Source organism: Scylla paramamosain, chromosome 2, assembly GCF_035594125.1.
Source record: "Scylla paramamosain isolate STU-SP2022 chromosome 2, ASM3559412v1, whole genome shotgun sequence".
Taxonomy (NCBI): Eukaryota; Metazoa; Arthropoda; class Malacostraca; order Decapoda; family Portunidae; genus Scylla; species Scylla paramamosain.
Window position 1 is genome coordinate 27,699,703 of NC_087152.1, and position 16,169 is coordinate 27,715,871.

General features: G+C 40.2%; 1 protein-coding gene across 3 annotated transcripts in view; it reads left to right on the plus strand.

Annotated features, from left to right (window-relative positions):
- LOC135112606 (uncharacterized) overlaps positions 1 to 16,169 on the plus strand; it is a 152,715-nt gene that overhangs the window by 7,160 nt on the left and 129,386 nt on the right. The window contains exon 1 of one of the 3 annotated variants that reach the window (XM_064027130.1): positions 12,579 to 12,838. The exons of the other annotated variants lie outside the window; for them this stretch is intronic. The gene's annotated coding sequence lies outside the window, so the exon portion shown is untranslated. Of the gene's footprint in view, positions 1 to 12,578; positions 12,839 to 16,169 lie in introns of those variants that run through there. 3 annotated transcript variants of the gene reach the window in all.

Consider the following 16,169-nt stretch of genomic DNA (forward strand, 5'->3'; position numbering starts at 1 on the left):
TTTTCTCTATACTCTTACCTTCCTTTTCCCTCATAATTACCCCCACCCTTCTTCTTTCTTCTCTCCTGCTTGCCTACCTCTACATATGACTACCAAGCTTCTTTCACTCCACTCAATGATGTCATGCCACACCGTCTCATCTACTCCTATCACATTTTAATTCCTCTCTTCTTCCATCAAGAAACCTCCACTTTCCCTTGCTCCAGCCATTCATGTTCAGGAAGGCAAGCACCACTTCTCCTCTCCATGCCCTCTCTTATTCCTTCCTGGCATCCTCCCAGTGCTGGGCCCACTCTATCACATTCCAAGCTACCCATACCTTCCCTATGTTGAACATATGGATGCCATTTGGTGACCATACCTGCCTTCTATCCATCTTCTACAACTGCAACCTGTCACACTCCCATTCTTCTAATTTCTCTATGCATCTCCAGTTCACCCATCTCCTCTCCTGGTCAAAACATCTATCCTCCTTATCCTGCCTCATTGAGATGCACATGACTAGGGGCCTCTTGTTTTGTCTTCTCTCTCACCATGTGAACAATCCTCCATTCACCAAACTGTCTCTTTTCCTCCTATCTTCTCCAAACCATTCTCTTTTCCCTCGATCATCACCAGATCCTCAGACTCCATTTCCCTGTCTTGTGGATGACCCTGATGTTGGTCCCTGATCTACCCTTGTCCATTACCTTACATCTGCCTCTTGACAGGATGTAGATCTCCTTACTTACTCCCCGCATGAAGCTGTATACAAAAATCCATACTCTCCTCCCTGTCTTCTCCTGTATCCTCAGCACTGGCTTTTACTCTCTTGTATCTTCCTCCAGGAGTGGTGACTTACTCCCATCCATATCCCTGTCCTCAGCCTGGCACTGTCCTTCTGTTCCTTTTGGCTGCTGTCCTTGTCCTTCTTTCTGTTGCCCTACCCCTTATCCTGGTCCCTCCATTCCCTCCTGGTGTCTACCTTCTTACCTCACCACTACAACCTTCCTCCACTTGACAGGCACAGTATTTAAGCCTTCCATCACCAGAATCTCATGCACTTTATATTTCTGCCTGGAACCTTGTCAAGTCTGTTCTCCAACTAGCAAAAAAAAAAAAAAAAAAAAAATGTGGCACCTCCAAGGCTGCAACAATGCAACCATCTGTTCATCACCTCATAGCTATACACAGAACACAGCTGTGAGTTCCATACATTTTCAGCTCCTCTGATGGATTAACAAAGCCTTAAAATGCATGTGTGTATAGAACATTTTCTAATTAGAATTGCACTTTCTTTCACCTCTTTCAGTATTTGCAGAAACTTACATTACACCCTGTATATATATATATATATATATATATATATATATATATATATATATATATATATATATATATATATATATATATATATATATATATATATATATATATATATATATATATATATATATATATATATATATATATATATATATATATATATATATATATATATATATATATATATATATTATAACAGGTTCTAAGTTATAGACTAGGTAAGCAGGGATATACCAGACTTTCTTCTTCATTTATTGCAACATTTCACTTTCACAGAAGGCATCATCAGGCTAAAAAGATTGATAAGAATAAGCACAAAGACAAATCATAAAATATCAACATTAAAATAGGAACAAAAAACAAAACAGTAACCAAAAACAGGGATAGGCAGGTAAGCAAAAAAAAAAAAACATGTGACAAAATAACCTATCAGCAGTAGCTTAAAATATCAAGTAGAATAAAGGTATGAAACTATGGACAAACCTTGTGTTGGCTCATCCTCCTTTTTCAGCAATAAGAACTCATTCACACACATGATCATCCATTTCTGGAGAAGGATTTTAGTATGCACATACAGACACTAAAATACTAGAAGCTATATATATATATATCAAACACCTGAAACCTGAATTAAACAACCAACTTTCCTCATTACAATTATGTCTCTTATAAACTCTGCTCAGAGCTTTGGGGCTCTCACACCACCACTCTTTGTCAGTCCTCACCACGCCACATGCGAGAACACAAGGTTTGTCCATAGTTTCATACCTTTATTCTGCTTGATATTTTAAGCTACTGCTTATAGGTTATTTTGTCACTTTTTTTTTTTTTTGCCTGTCTCCCTTTTTTTTGGTTACTGTTTTGTTTTTTGTTCCAATTGTAATGTTGATATTTTATGATTTGTCTTTGTGCTTATTTTTATCAGTCTTTTTAGCCAGATGATGCCTTCTGTGAAGGTGAAACATTGCAGTAAATGAAGAAGGAAGTCTGGGGTATTCCTGTTTGCCTTATATATACAGTGGAACCTCAGTTGCTGACCATCCCCCTTTCCGAACAACTTGGTTTTTTGAACAAAAAAAATTAATACATAATTGCTTCGGTTGTTGTTTTCAAACAAAGTTACTTGATTTCAAATACTGTAAGACATAGGAAAAGCTGCCATTTGTTACTAACTTATAGTTTCTATAAATATTTCCTTTGTTTTATACATTTGGAGGAGAGACTCAGAGGGTAAGACCTTTGAAATAAGCTAAATGTGATCCTGTTGAAGAAGTTCCTCAATGTAAACAAACAAGGTTCAGCCCTCAGGAGTAATCCTGAGCCTCCTGTGGCTCACTCTATGAACCACATTAGCATCATTAGTGCACAACTGCATTTTCCCAGTAGCTTTCCCCAGCAGCAAGATGTCTAAGTGTTATGATCACCTTCATTTTGGCAGTGAATGGGTTGCTCCTCTCTATGTCACTCTGTAAGGCTTCCTCACTTGATCGGTGACAAAGAGAATGCCTGCATGGTTTGAATCATATCTTTTGATGAGTTCTGTGTCATTCAATTCATTCAATACATCCTATCTTGATAGAAAATTTCTAAGCTGGAGATGTTGTGGAGCTGCCATCTTAGCAATGGGAGCGTTGGTCATTGTCCGCTAAGACATGGTGGACCGGTGTCTGAGAACAAATGAATCTATTTTACATTGATTCCAGTGGGGAAAATAGTTTTGATTTTTAACGTTTCAGATTTTGAACGGCATTCAGGAACAAATTAAGCTTGAAAACTGAGGTTCCAATATATATATATATATATATATATATATATATATATATATATATATATATATATATATATATATATATATATATATATATATATATATATATATATATATATATATATATATATATATATATATATATATTAATACAAGGATTAAGTAAGTATTTGCTTTTTTTTAACATTTCAGATTTCGAATGGCATTCAGGAACGAATTAAGTTTGAAAATCGAGGTTTCAATATATATATATATATATTATATATATATATATATATATATATATATATATATATATATATATATATATATATATATATATATATATATATATATATATGTATGTATATATATCAATATGAGGATTAAGTAAGTATTTCCCTCACCCATGAACCATCCCTGAGCAGAGGATGAAATCACTACAAAAGTCAAATATAACAAACACATCAACATACCTTTATTGAGGTGAATACATTGTTCCATTGTGAGACAAGGTGTGGAAGTGTTCCCCAGAGTCTGGAAGTACCCTCTTGAAGAGTTATGCAGCAAAATGCTGCTGACGTCATATGTAACAGGGAATGTGCACCCTGGCCTCGAACCACTCCCTCTCGATGTTCTGGATGCGAGCACCTGAGTCACTGTCAACAAAGTTGAGGGAATGGTTGACAGTAGAATGTGTGAAGTCATGCCCTTGGAGTCCATTGTAACCATGCCAGCAGTCTGTTACACTGTGGGTGATAGGCTTAACGTGGTCTTGAATGACATGAAGGAAAGTCTCTTGATCCTGATGCTCTACAGGGACCAGAAATAAGCATTTTGAGTACTGTTCAACTCCACCCACAACCCACATTCCCTGCAACAGCCAGCCATGGGTATATTTTCTTTTGCCAAACTTGGCCTCATCAATTTCAACAGTTTTTCTGGCACTGCTAAGTTTCCCACTATGTCTCTTGGTGTAGTCAATTGCCACCTCCCAACAAAAAGAGAATCTGTCAGTCATAGTTGTAATACTGCACTCCACTTCTCTGGCAGTGTCACATGCAGTGCAGTGCCTCTTATGCCAAAAATAAGTCAACAGCATTATTTGTTGGAGGCCAAAATATGAGTTGTCAAACCACATGCCTTTCTGGGCCAATTATTGTTCAATTAAATGAGTACTTACCAGTATGAAGTTTGATGATAATTTCACGAACATTTAACTGTGTCACTGAGATATTAAGATCTCCATGTTGCTAGTCTCACATCAATCCTTTAGAGAGTAGGTTTGAGGAAGCAGCCATCAAATTAACACCTATCTCTGTTACAATTAAACTCCTTGCAAACACAGGGTGGGGTAAGAGAGGGCATTTATTACCTCAGTGATGCTATTAAATGTTCATGAAATTATGATCAAACTTCATACTGATAAGTACTTGTCTAATTGAACAATTTCACTTCACGACATTTAACTGATGTCACATGGTATTCAACAGGAGCTTTAGAGTGATTTCTCAAACCTACAAACTGTACCAACACTATGTACTTAATTTATGAATACTATGGTCTGTTGGAGGATGAAAGTTTGTTAAAGGCTGCCACAGTAACAGTATATTTTCCCTAAAATCAGGAACAAAAATGTAAGGATACAGAAAAAAAAAAAAAGTCTAAGAGGAAAACTTCCCCTCCTTAAAATACCAGCAGATTGCATTATATCCTTAGTCCAATGTCATAAGGTATCTTGAGAAGCCTCATGTATAGGGAGTTTTTTGGTCTAGAAAAATCTAGTGATTGTCCCCGTAGTGTCTGAAGTTCTTTCTAAATAGCAAGTGATTGTGGTGTGAACACATAAAAGTCTGTCTGGGGGATAGGCTTCAAAAACTAATTCAGAAAAATGTTCCCCTGGCCTAGAAGCTTTCAGGTTCCCCATCCTAAAGGACACTTTGGATTCTGATGTTCCTGATGTCAAGTAAATGTAACATTTGGGCACATTGGCCAGATAGTAGTAACATTAAAATTGTTAATTTCCTTGACAACTGAATGGTTGACAGAATTATGCTTGACCCAAGGTCTTTATATAGTTTAGCACTTCACCTACATCCCAAGTGGTGTGATGTTGGAGAAAAGACAGCTTGTCCTGGAAAATTGCTCTCATGAACCTGCTGACTAATGGGTGTTGCCCAGCAGGCTTGTCATCAATACAGGTTATGGCTGAAATGGCTGAGCGTATGGTGTTCATAGTACTAAAACTCCGCTCTTTCTCATTTTTAAGTTTTTTGAACAAAATCTAATAGGAAATTTAGAGATGGCTGAAACAGATAAGTTTTTCTGCTATTACAAACTGACACCCATCTTTCAATATGTTCTCCATATTGTAGTCTTGTCTCCACGAGTTAAGCAAAAAACTTGGCAACCTCTGGCAAAAGGCAGTGTTTTTCAAGGGATCACCTGATAGAGTCATTGCTGTTGATACTAACTTCTGAGCCCAAAGGTGGATGTGGGAAGGGTCTTGAGGTAGAACTAGAGGGTTCCGAGGAAGAAGGAGCGGAGTTTTTGCAAGTAAAAGCAGAGCTGTCAGGAATCATACCTGGTTCAGCCAAAGTAGCAGAATTGTCAGAAGTGTTGCCTTGTCTTCCTGAAGCTTTTTTCAGAAATCTGAAAGGTGTAAAAGCATACAGTTTTTTGTTGGCCCAGTTAAAAGTGAAAACATTAATATAAGTCGCAGATGGATCAGGTTTCCAGGAAACGTAAGTAGCTACTTGAGCATTGATTCTAGAGGCAGATAGATCAATATCTGTTAAATAAAAGGCTTGACATAGTAATGTGGGATTTTAACATCCATTCAGCATCTAAGTTTTTAACTCTGGATTCTTATCTGTTTCCACATTATGGAACTCCCTTATATGCTCTGCTGATAAGGTAATTCCTCTTGATTTGGCTCAAACAAAAAATTTTTTTATTATCACATTAAGAGGAAATGTAGTGCTACCACATCTATCTATACAGGCAACTGCAGTGGTGTTGTCAGAGTGAATGTGAATGTGAGTAAGTTTACAATCCTTGCAAGGAGATTGTAAGACCATAAGAATGGCCTTTAATTCCAAACAATTGATGTAATTTAGTTCCTCATGAGCCCAATGACCTCCCACCACTGCCCCCCAAATCAGTGAGGCAGGCATTGGTGTGAATTTCTAATTGACGAGGACAGGAGTGAAGAGGCTTGAAAATCTTATGTTAAAGATTCACCAATTGATTAAATATCTGGCATGATCATCCAGAACAATTTTTGAATGATAATTGCCATGATTCTGAGCAAGTTCTCTGTTTCTAATTAGCTTGAGGTTTTATATCTGAGAGGAGCCAAATTTTACTACTGGGTCAAAAGCTATGGTAAGGCAAATTAAAGAGGCAAATTCTTGCAAGAAGTCTTCTTTCTTGAGGCAAATTCTTGCAAGAAGTCTTCTTTCTTGAGTAAAGCCAAGCCTTGTGCTTTAATTTTTGTCTTTCCTACAAGGTGGTAGTGTAGCAGTCATATCCACTGAATTCAGAGTAATCCCAAGGAATTTAACCTCTTTGGTGGGTGCCAAAACAGATTTCTAAACATTAATAATGAGCTCTGCAGCATCAAACAACTGTATAGCAAAAGTCACATTGTCTCATAACTCTTCCACTGATGCTGCAATAAAACTGCAGTCATGTATGTAGCAAGAAACAATTATCACAGGTTTTAACAGTTTAGTAAAAATGCAGGGTGCTGAAGTTAAACCCTGATGAAGGCATATGAACTGGAAAGGCTGACTATTCCACATGAAACAAACCCATTTCCTCTCATCAGTCTTAATGTACATAAAGAAGTAAACATCTTTGAAGTCTGTGGTCATAAAAAAGGAGTTGGGTTGAACTAACTGAATCACATCCTTGAGAGTCCATTTTAAAGTGTGCATGCTTAATGTAATGGTTTAGGTCTTTCAAGTTTTAGAATAATTCTACCTGACCCATCTTTCTTTGAGGTTGGAAAAATATTAGCAAAAAAAAACATGTTCCAGAAAAGAATCACATCCCTCCACAACTTTGTGCTTCAAGAAATCCAACATAGCCCTGTCTAAGGCATTACAGTCAGCTATAGACAAAGTAAGAGGAGGAAGTTCCCTTTGCATAGGTAATTGTTCAGATTCTAAGACATTGCCATGTACTACATCATGAATCCATTTATCCTTTTGGAATAAAAAATCTTACCACCAACAAAATTATCTGGGCTATTATCCATGGAAACACTTATTTTTTTCTTTATGTAGGAGGGCCACCAGCCAAGGGCAAGAAAAATTGAAAAAAAAAAAAAAACACTGAGGTGCTGGTCCCTGTAAAGAGTCGAAAGCATTAGTCAGAAGTACAGGATAAGTGTCTTGAAATCTCCCTCTTGAAAGAGTTCAAGTCATAGGAAGGTGGAAATACAGAAGCAGGCAGGGACTTCCAGAGATTACCAGAGAAAGGGATGAATGATTGAGAATACTGGTTAACTCTTGCATTAGAGAGGTGGACAGAATAGGGGTGAGAGAAAGAAGAGTCTTATGTAACAAAGCTGCGGGAGGAAGGTAGGCATGCAGTTAGCAAGATCAGAGTATCAGTTGGCATGAAAATAGTGGTAGAAGATAGCAAGAGATGCAACAATGCAGCAATGAGAAAGAGGCTGAAGACAGTCAGTTACAGGAGAGGAGTTGATAAGACAAAAAGCTTTTGATTCCACCCTGTCTAAAAGAATGGTATGGGTGGAACCCTCCCCATACATGTGAAGCATACTCCATACATGGATGAATAAGGCCCCAGTACAGAGTTAGCAGCTGGGGGGATGAGAAAAACTGGTGGAAACAACTCAGAACACATAACTTCATAGAAGCTGTTTTAGCTAGAGATGAGACATGAAGTTTCCAGTTTAAAGTAAAGAACAAACTGAGAATGTTCAGTGTAGAAGAGAGGGACAGTTGAGTGTCATTGAAGAAGAGTGGGTAGTTGTCTGGAAGGTTGTGTTGAGTTGATAGATGGAGGAATTAAGTTTTTTAGGCATTGAATAATACAAAGTTTGCTCTGCCCCAATAAGAAATTTTAGAGAGATCAGAAGTCAAGTGTTCTGTGGCTTCCCTGCATGAACTGTTTACTTTCTGAAGGGTTGGACATTGACATAAAGATGTGGAAAAGTACAAGGTGGTATCATCAGCATAGGAGTGGATAGGACAAGAAGTTTGGTTTAGAAGATCATTGATGAATAATAGGAACATTGTAGTACTTACAGGAGGTAGCCTTACTGGGGAGGTCTGTGTGACTCTGTCCCCCTCCCCTGGGACAACTTTTTGTCTAAAAAGACCTCCCAGAGCTCCTTGGTCACAATTACTGTATGAGAGGCTGGTAGTAGGGCCTTCAAGAAACAGATCTGTCTTGAGTAAACCTGGCTCCAGCACACTTCTAGAGACAAAACAAGGGCCTTCCTAGTTTTATCATCTTGGGGATTTCTTCACTTTTTTCACATCAAAGGGGAACAGGCTGTCCATCCCCACTTCACACTTCCACTTGCGAAGGTCAACCAAGGCAGAGTCATGAACATGAATGTGAGCCACTTCCTTTCTTAGTTGGTTGATGTGATTAACCTGTACAGTGATGTGCTTTCTCAGAGATAGGGGTCATATCAATATTCTCGTATATTTTTTATTTACCTTCATAAAATGAGGAAAAGATAAATAATTTGATATATATATATATATATATATATATATATATATATATATATATATATATATATATATATATATATATATATATATATACAGACGTACCTCGGTACTCGACCATAATCCGTTCTGAGGTGGTGGTCGAGCACCGATTTGTTCGAACACCGAAACCAATTTTCCCATAAGAAATAATGGAAAGTATTTTAATCCGTTCTTACCATTAAGAAAAATACCTAAAATATTATAAGAACGTGTATCTAAACAACAATAAAACGTAAATGTGCACAAGCAGTACATGATAAAGATAAATAAAGCATTATAAACCATTTTGTATAATTTACTTACGTTTTGCCTTCCCCTTATCACTGTCTTTCTTTGGACCCATTATTAAGGGCTAGAGCAACACGAAAAAGTTTAAATCTGGGAAGAAATACTCGAACAAACTGCGTACGTCTTACTCCGTTGGCGGTCTGAGTCGAACTGACGCTTACCCGCTGGCCGAGAAGGGCCGAGAAGGGCCGAGGAGCGCGTTCGGGTCGACTCGGCTAGTCGAGTACCGAAAATCTGTTCGAGGTCCGATGCATTTTCTACTCGAATTTTTGGTCGAGCACCGATTTGGTCGAGTATAGAGGCGGTCAAGTACCGAGGTACGACTGTATATATATATATATATATATATATATATATATATATATATATATATATATATATATATATATATATATATATATATATATATATATATATATATATATATATATATATATATATGTTACAGTCAATACCTGAATCCAGACAATTTGTAAAGTGACTTATTTTTTCAGGCAATTTGTGAACTGCCTGGTTAGGTTAGGTTAGGTTAGGTTAGGTTAGGTTAGGTTAGGTTATAACCTAACCTAACCTAACCTAACCTAACCTAACCTAACCTAACCTAACCTAACCAGGCAGTTCACAAATTGCCTGAAAAAATAAGTCACTTTACAAATTGTCTGGATTCAGGTATTGACTGTAACATATATATATATATATATTATTCCTATGCCATGAATGGAAGTATGGCTACCATACAATTTTGATTCCTGGATTCCTTTTTCAGAGCTCACTATCAGACTAGGGATACAGAATTTTATATTTATATTTTTTTAAAGCTTTATTCTCCCATTTGCATACACTTTTCAAAACCATATAGTGTTTGTGATAAATAAGTACTTATTTACCATACGAATACCAATAAATAAACAAGAATTGTTTGTTCATCAAAATGGTTGATGCACATCTTGCAATACCCCACATCTCAAGGCCATGGCTACTACACCTGCAGTTCTCAAAGAATAGAACATAGAACCAATTACTCTGAAGTCTTGTTTCCTATTTCTTATGCCTTACTGATTATAGATTTGAGAAGTAACTTCCTAGGAGAAAGTAATTTACCTTTTTATGTGATGATGTTTGGGGAAACATAGCAGCCCACCCTGTGTAGCCAGCTCCACAACAATGTCAGCGCTCCAAAACATTTATAACCAAAATCTTTATCCCTCTCCAATACCATAGCTTTCAGTTTAATTTTATTGCTTTGACATTATATACTTCCTACAGAAGTATTCAGTCCATAATAACTCCAAGCCCAAAGGATAGGTATGTATATGAAAATCTTTTCTCCTGACTAGTAAAAATATTCTTTGTTACTCTTAGTGACAAATCTTATATATGCAAACAAAATTGAATGCCGTAAAAACACTCAAAAATTAAATTGTATATATGTACTAAACACGTTCCCAAGAGGTACATATATATATATATATATGTACTGTACAGGTTAACTGCAGAGGTTAATAGCCCAAGACTATTATTCAGTCCCTCTAAGTGAGAGTTAATTGGATTTCATTTCTTCTCCTCAATGTCACTGATGCACTGAGCTATGGGGACCAGAGCCTTGGTAAGTAAGCCAGAAGTATGGAAGAGCTGGGCATGTAGGAGTTTGCCACCAACACTCATGGCTTTGAAGATGATAGTGTTAGTAGCTAAAACAGTCAAGTTAGGCATATTGCTGGGAAGCCTGATTTTACTGCAGATCACTTTAACACCATCCAAGGAAGGCCAATGCCTTAGTTTTGCATTAAGAATGTAGGCAAGACAGTCAGATAAGGATCCACCCTTCTCTTCCTCACCATGAAAATGGTGCAAGAGGTCATCAAGGGCTTTGAGAAACTCTGCATCACCCTGATCTGCATTGCCAGACTGAATAGGATAAGCAGAGCTGATCTAAATCATCCAGGGGGTCAGGTGCACACTCAGGAATTGCTCCCTCTTCATCTTCCAAGTTAGAGACTGCATGAAAGCCACTAAGCTCAGAGCCATCTCCCTGTGAAAAACCAGTGTCAGTCTTTCTGTCCAGTTTTTCCACCTAACACCTAACAGGAGACTTAAACAGTAGAGTCTATCGTCCGTAGATGAAGGACCAGCTGGCATGATGTTTACATCCTGGCTCAGCTAGGTGACTGACAGCAGTGGTGCACACTGAATGCTTGACACTTCCTTTCCCTTGTTAGTAATCTCTTCAACCTATTCCTCCTCACATCAGTGTTGTTTCTTGTCTGAGGAAGCTGAGGAGGAAGAATACCTTGGCATTTCAGGAAAAAAAATCCCTTGTCAAACGTGGGGCTGTGTTGCCTTGGCAAACATATCTCTGGAACAGAACACAAAACCTCAATAAATAGATGACTTCAAGTATGATCTGCAAATCATATAAAACTTTACCTTATGCTCACAGACAGCTGTAGCACCAGGGGTGAGAGGTTACCAGGTTAACTCCTTGGAGAAGCCAGTAGCTGAAAACACCTCATGGAGGAAAGAGGGAGCGTGTTGACTGAGTGAGAACAAGCAGTGAACTGATGCAAAACTGGCAACATAGACGTTGCATTGAATACTGTGTGATGTCAGTTAAATGTTGTTAAATGAAATTGAAATTGGCACCCTTTGACAATTACTTAATGGTTTCTGTGCACTTTCCTTTACTTGTTGCAGCAGAAAAATGTGTGTTTATTAGAATGTCACTGGCAGCACACTTAGGACACTTGACCATCCGTCTAATTAGTCCATGCCCACAAATGTGCATTTCAACATTTTGGATTTTCTGCAAAAGTTTAATTAAATTAAGGTCACAAGTGGAGCATACATCCACCATCTTTGACAAGTACAAGCAAGATGGTGTCCTTGTTGACACATAGGCACCTTCACTCCATAGCAGAGTTTATTGTTTGACAAGATAGCAACAGCATAGGAGATTGAGCCGTCAGTACATGGAGTGTTGGACTTGAGTATTGTTCAGAATTGCATTTGAATGGTATGAATCTCGCTCTTGTTCTTGCTAGGGATTTGGGGGCCTTGCAGGCTGTGATGCCACAGCCTCTAGTGCCCCAAAGGTGCTGGTAGCAGGCAGGTGTTACAAGTGAGGGTTGAACTGTGGAGTTTAAGCAGAAAATTACCCTGAAGGAGCCCAACACATGCAACAGTAAAGAGAGGGAAGTTGTAAGGGATAAGGTTAATGGGTTGAACAAGTTTGGTGTAGGATAGTCAAAACTGCGGTAACCCTTACTTGAATTTAATAACACAAACAAATAGACAAAAACAATAACACATGAATGCATGAGAAGAGTAAACCCACCACCAACCTGAACATAAATACACAAAGAAATAATAATACATAAAACACAGGGGAAAACACACCCTAACCAAACTTAAGACAAAAAAGCTAATCTAACACTGTGAGACACAGGGGGAAACATGGTGCACATTATACTCAGCCAAAGATGGGCAGGGAAGTGGTGCGATGTCCTTGTGAGAGTTGGCAGCTAAATCCAGGAGGGAACATGAGCCATTGAGTTCAGGAATGAACTGACTAGGATGTGAAACAGAGGTGCCTCGTAAACAATGGGAGAGGACAGGGAAGCAAGAGACAAGGGTGAGGCAATGTGGCACGTCAAGGAGTACCAAGGCTTTGGTAGTGGTGGTCAGATGGATGGGAGGAGCTACGTGACACAAGAACAGGAGTGAGATGAGACAGAACAAGGTGAGGGCAGAACAAGATGTGTAGTAGTCTTGGATGAGATACAGGTTATTTGGTTAGATTCTGGGAGCTGTCCAATTTTCTGGAGGAAGACCATGGTGTGCTTGAGTGTCTTGAAGGCCAGGCCAGGATCTTGGGAACCCAGGAGGTCTGCTAGTGATGGCCTGTGGTTATGGAGTGATGCCAGTGAGTGGAGGAGAGCATTGCAGTCAGAGTGGTGGCAAGGGCAGTGTAGCAGCAGGTGTCCTGGAGTGTCTGGCTGTGTGGGGCACCAGGGGCAGAGAGGGGTGTCTGGTAGCCCCTGCCTGTGCATGTGGGCATCGAGGCGGCTGTGTCCTATCCTGAGTCTGGTGACTGCAGTGTCTAGGATATGGCTGGGGGAATGGGTCCATCAGCAGTGTTGTGTCCTGTCTGATGTGTCCAAGTGTTGTGTACTGTAAGGTATTTGTCAGGTGTCCTTCCCAGTGTAAGTTACAGTCCATCCATAGGTTGGTCAGTAGGTCATTCTGGTCTGTGGGAAGGTCTGTGGTAGAGGGGTGGGAGTGGCCCTTGTTTGCTGCTCTGTCGGTCACAGTGTTTCCTGTTGATATAGGAGGGGATCCACTGAAGGTGGATGTCAGTATGTGAGGTAGACAGTTGATGTAACAGGTGGTGTATTTGAAGGCAGAGAGAGTGATGTGACTTGGGGGGAGTGGCATTGGATGAATTAGAGGGCTGTGAGGAAATCTGTGAAAAGTGTGATTGAGCAAGAGGAGATGTGGCTGTTGGCAAACTTGAGGCTCTCCTTAATGGCAAACAGTTCTGTTGTAAGGGTAGAGGTAGTGGCTGGCAATCTCTAGGCAGTGGCAATGGAAAGTGATGGGATGAAGATAGCTGCTCCAACTGATGGGGGGCATGAGCCATCAGTGTATATGAGTAAGGTGTTGCAGTGTATGTGCAATAGTGGCAGGAAAGAAGCCCTGCCTAATGCTGGACAGCCAGCCTTGAACCATGGTGTCAGTAGATGGAGCTTTTGAAAGACTATTGAAGAGAGAAGGAAAAAAGGGCCCAGTGGGGAGGGGACAGTTTTCTAGAGTGAAAAAGGAAAGTAGGATGACCTGGAGGGTACCAAAGAAGAAGGCTCTGTTCACAAAAAGGGTGTGGGCCTGGTGAGGTAGGATACCATGAAATAGTTCCTTATGCTGTCAGAGTAGGAGGGAGTAAAGGGCATGGTTGCTAGGGGTGGATGTAAGTTTGATGTAGACACGGACAAGGAGGGTGGAACGTCAGTGTGACATTGAAGATAGGGAGGACTCTGCCTGAAGGGCTATGATCCTACAGGACTTAAAAGCTCCTAAACCAATGCAGAGTGCTGAATTTTAAATTACCTCCAGTTTTTGGAGTAGAGAGGGTGAGGCTGCCTCATAAACCTCACATTCATAGTCCAAGTGACTCTGGATATAAGAACAATAAAAGCAAAGGAGAGTATGCCTGTCTGCATCCCACTTGACACTTGTGAGAGACTTAATGAGGTTAAACCTCCTGAGGCATGAGATCACCAGATACTGTATGTGGCAGCCCCAGGTTAGATGGGGGCCATCCAACAGTAAACCAAGGAATTTGTGATGGGTTTTGAAAGGGATGGGAGACCCATTGATGGTGACCACTGGGATGTTGGGAATGTGTCTCCCGGTAAAGCACAGAAGGTTAGATTTCTGGGCACTCACCTTCAGGCCTCAACACATCATCCAGGAGTGGACATCATCAAGCCCACGCTGAAGGTTGAGTTGAGCCTCCTGGATAGTGGAAGCAGGGCAGTGCAGGGAAATATCAGTGTACGGGAGTGCTTGTGTGCATGGTGAGGAGGGAAAGTCAGAAAATAAGATATTGAAGAGGAGAGGACTGAGAAGAGAACCCTGTGGGACACCTCTGGTGATGGGGTAATACCTAGAGTAGGTGTTACCTATCACCAGAGAGAAGGACATGGAAGATAGGAAGCACGTAACCCAATTAAGGGGGGACCCTCTGAGTCCCAGGCAGGCATGTTTTACACAATGGTGTTATGTGAAGTGGAATCAGAAGCTCCTTTAAGATCAAGAAAGGCTACTAAAGTGAACTACTTATTGTTAAATCCTTCCTGGGTGTGGTGCTCCAGATGGAGCAGGGCATCCAGGGTGCCCCTGTGGGAATGAAACCTATACATGTGTGCGGAAAGGAGGTGTTTGTGTTCCAACCACCATGTCAGTCTGTCCTGTACAATGTGTTCTAGTGTTTTTCTGAGGTTGGAAAGAAGGCTGATGGGCCTGTATTAGGAAACCTCTGAAGGGTCCTTGCCAAGCTTGTGGATAGGAAGTGTGAGGAAGGAGGGGGAGAATGCATCAGTGAGCCATATCTCACAGATGTCAACAACTAGAGGTGGATAGGAAGAGAGTGTGGTTTTAAAGACTGGAAGTTTTTGGTAGAAGGGACTGGGTGATCCAGAGTATGAAATGAGAGGGAGCTGATGGAGTCACTGCATGAGTGGTGTGAGGATGGTCAGAAATTCTGGCAGACACTTCAAAAAACTTTTCCTGAGGCTGTTACCTGAAAGAAGATTGATAAAGGTTAGTGCAACTAGTGCAATTCTAATGAAAGCAAACAAGAAGGCCAAAGCATGCTGGGCCAGGGAGGGAGCTGCAAGTCCAAGGCATGTACTACCATGCATGGGCAGAGGTTGCTGGGCTGCGGGCTGCATGCGAGAGAGCTGAGGTGGAGGATGCAGGAGAGGTACAGGCTGGAGTATGGGGTGAGGTGGTAGGGGGTAGGAAGGCAAGGTAAGGGTAACTCCAGCAAAGAGGTAGCGCCCTTGGGGTTTTTTTTCCTGCTGGGGTTTAAACCCTGTTCACGTGAGGCATTTTCAAACACACAGTAGCAAATGCACAGTAGCAGAGTCAATGATAGCCTATGGGATCATTCACACATAACTGCGGTTGTTTGTCAGTCGCAGTGGTACTGCCTTGCAAACGCTCGGTTGGTGGACAGTTCGAGATACATTGAAGGCTATGGCATCATTCACACAGAGCAGCAGCCACAGCAGTTGAAAGGCACCACACTTCCTCATTGGTTGTGACGCTATCAATGAGGAGAGAGAGAATGTGCTTTACCATGGCATAATTTCACTAACATTCTAAAATAGATAATTGAAAAACTTGCTTTCACGTTCTCTTAAACTTGAGTACAAGGTTGTATGCATGCCATGAGTAAGTCTGTCTTGTAAAATTGGATGAACCCAATGTCGTCTCTCACTGCTTGCTCTGTTTTAAATGGTAATGCAGTAGCCAAACACATTCTGCCTCCTCCACATCCATCCTAGTTC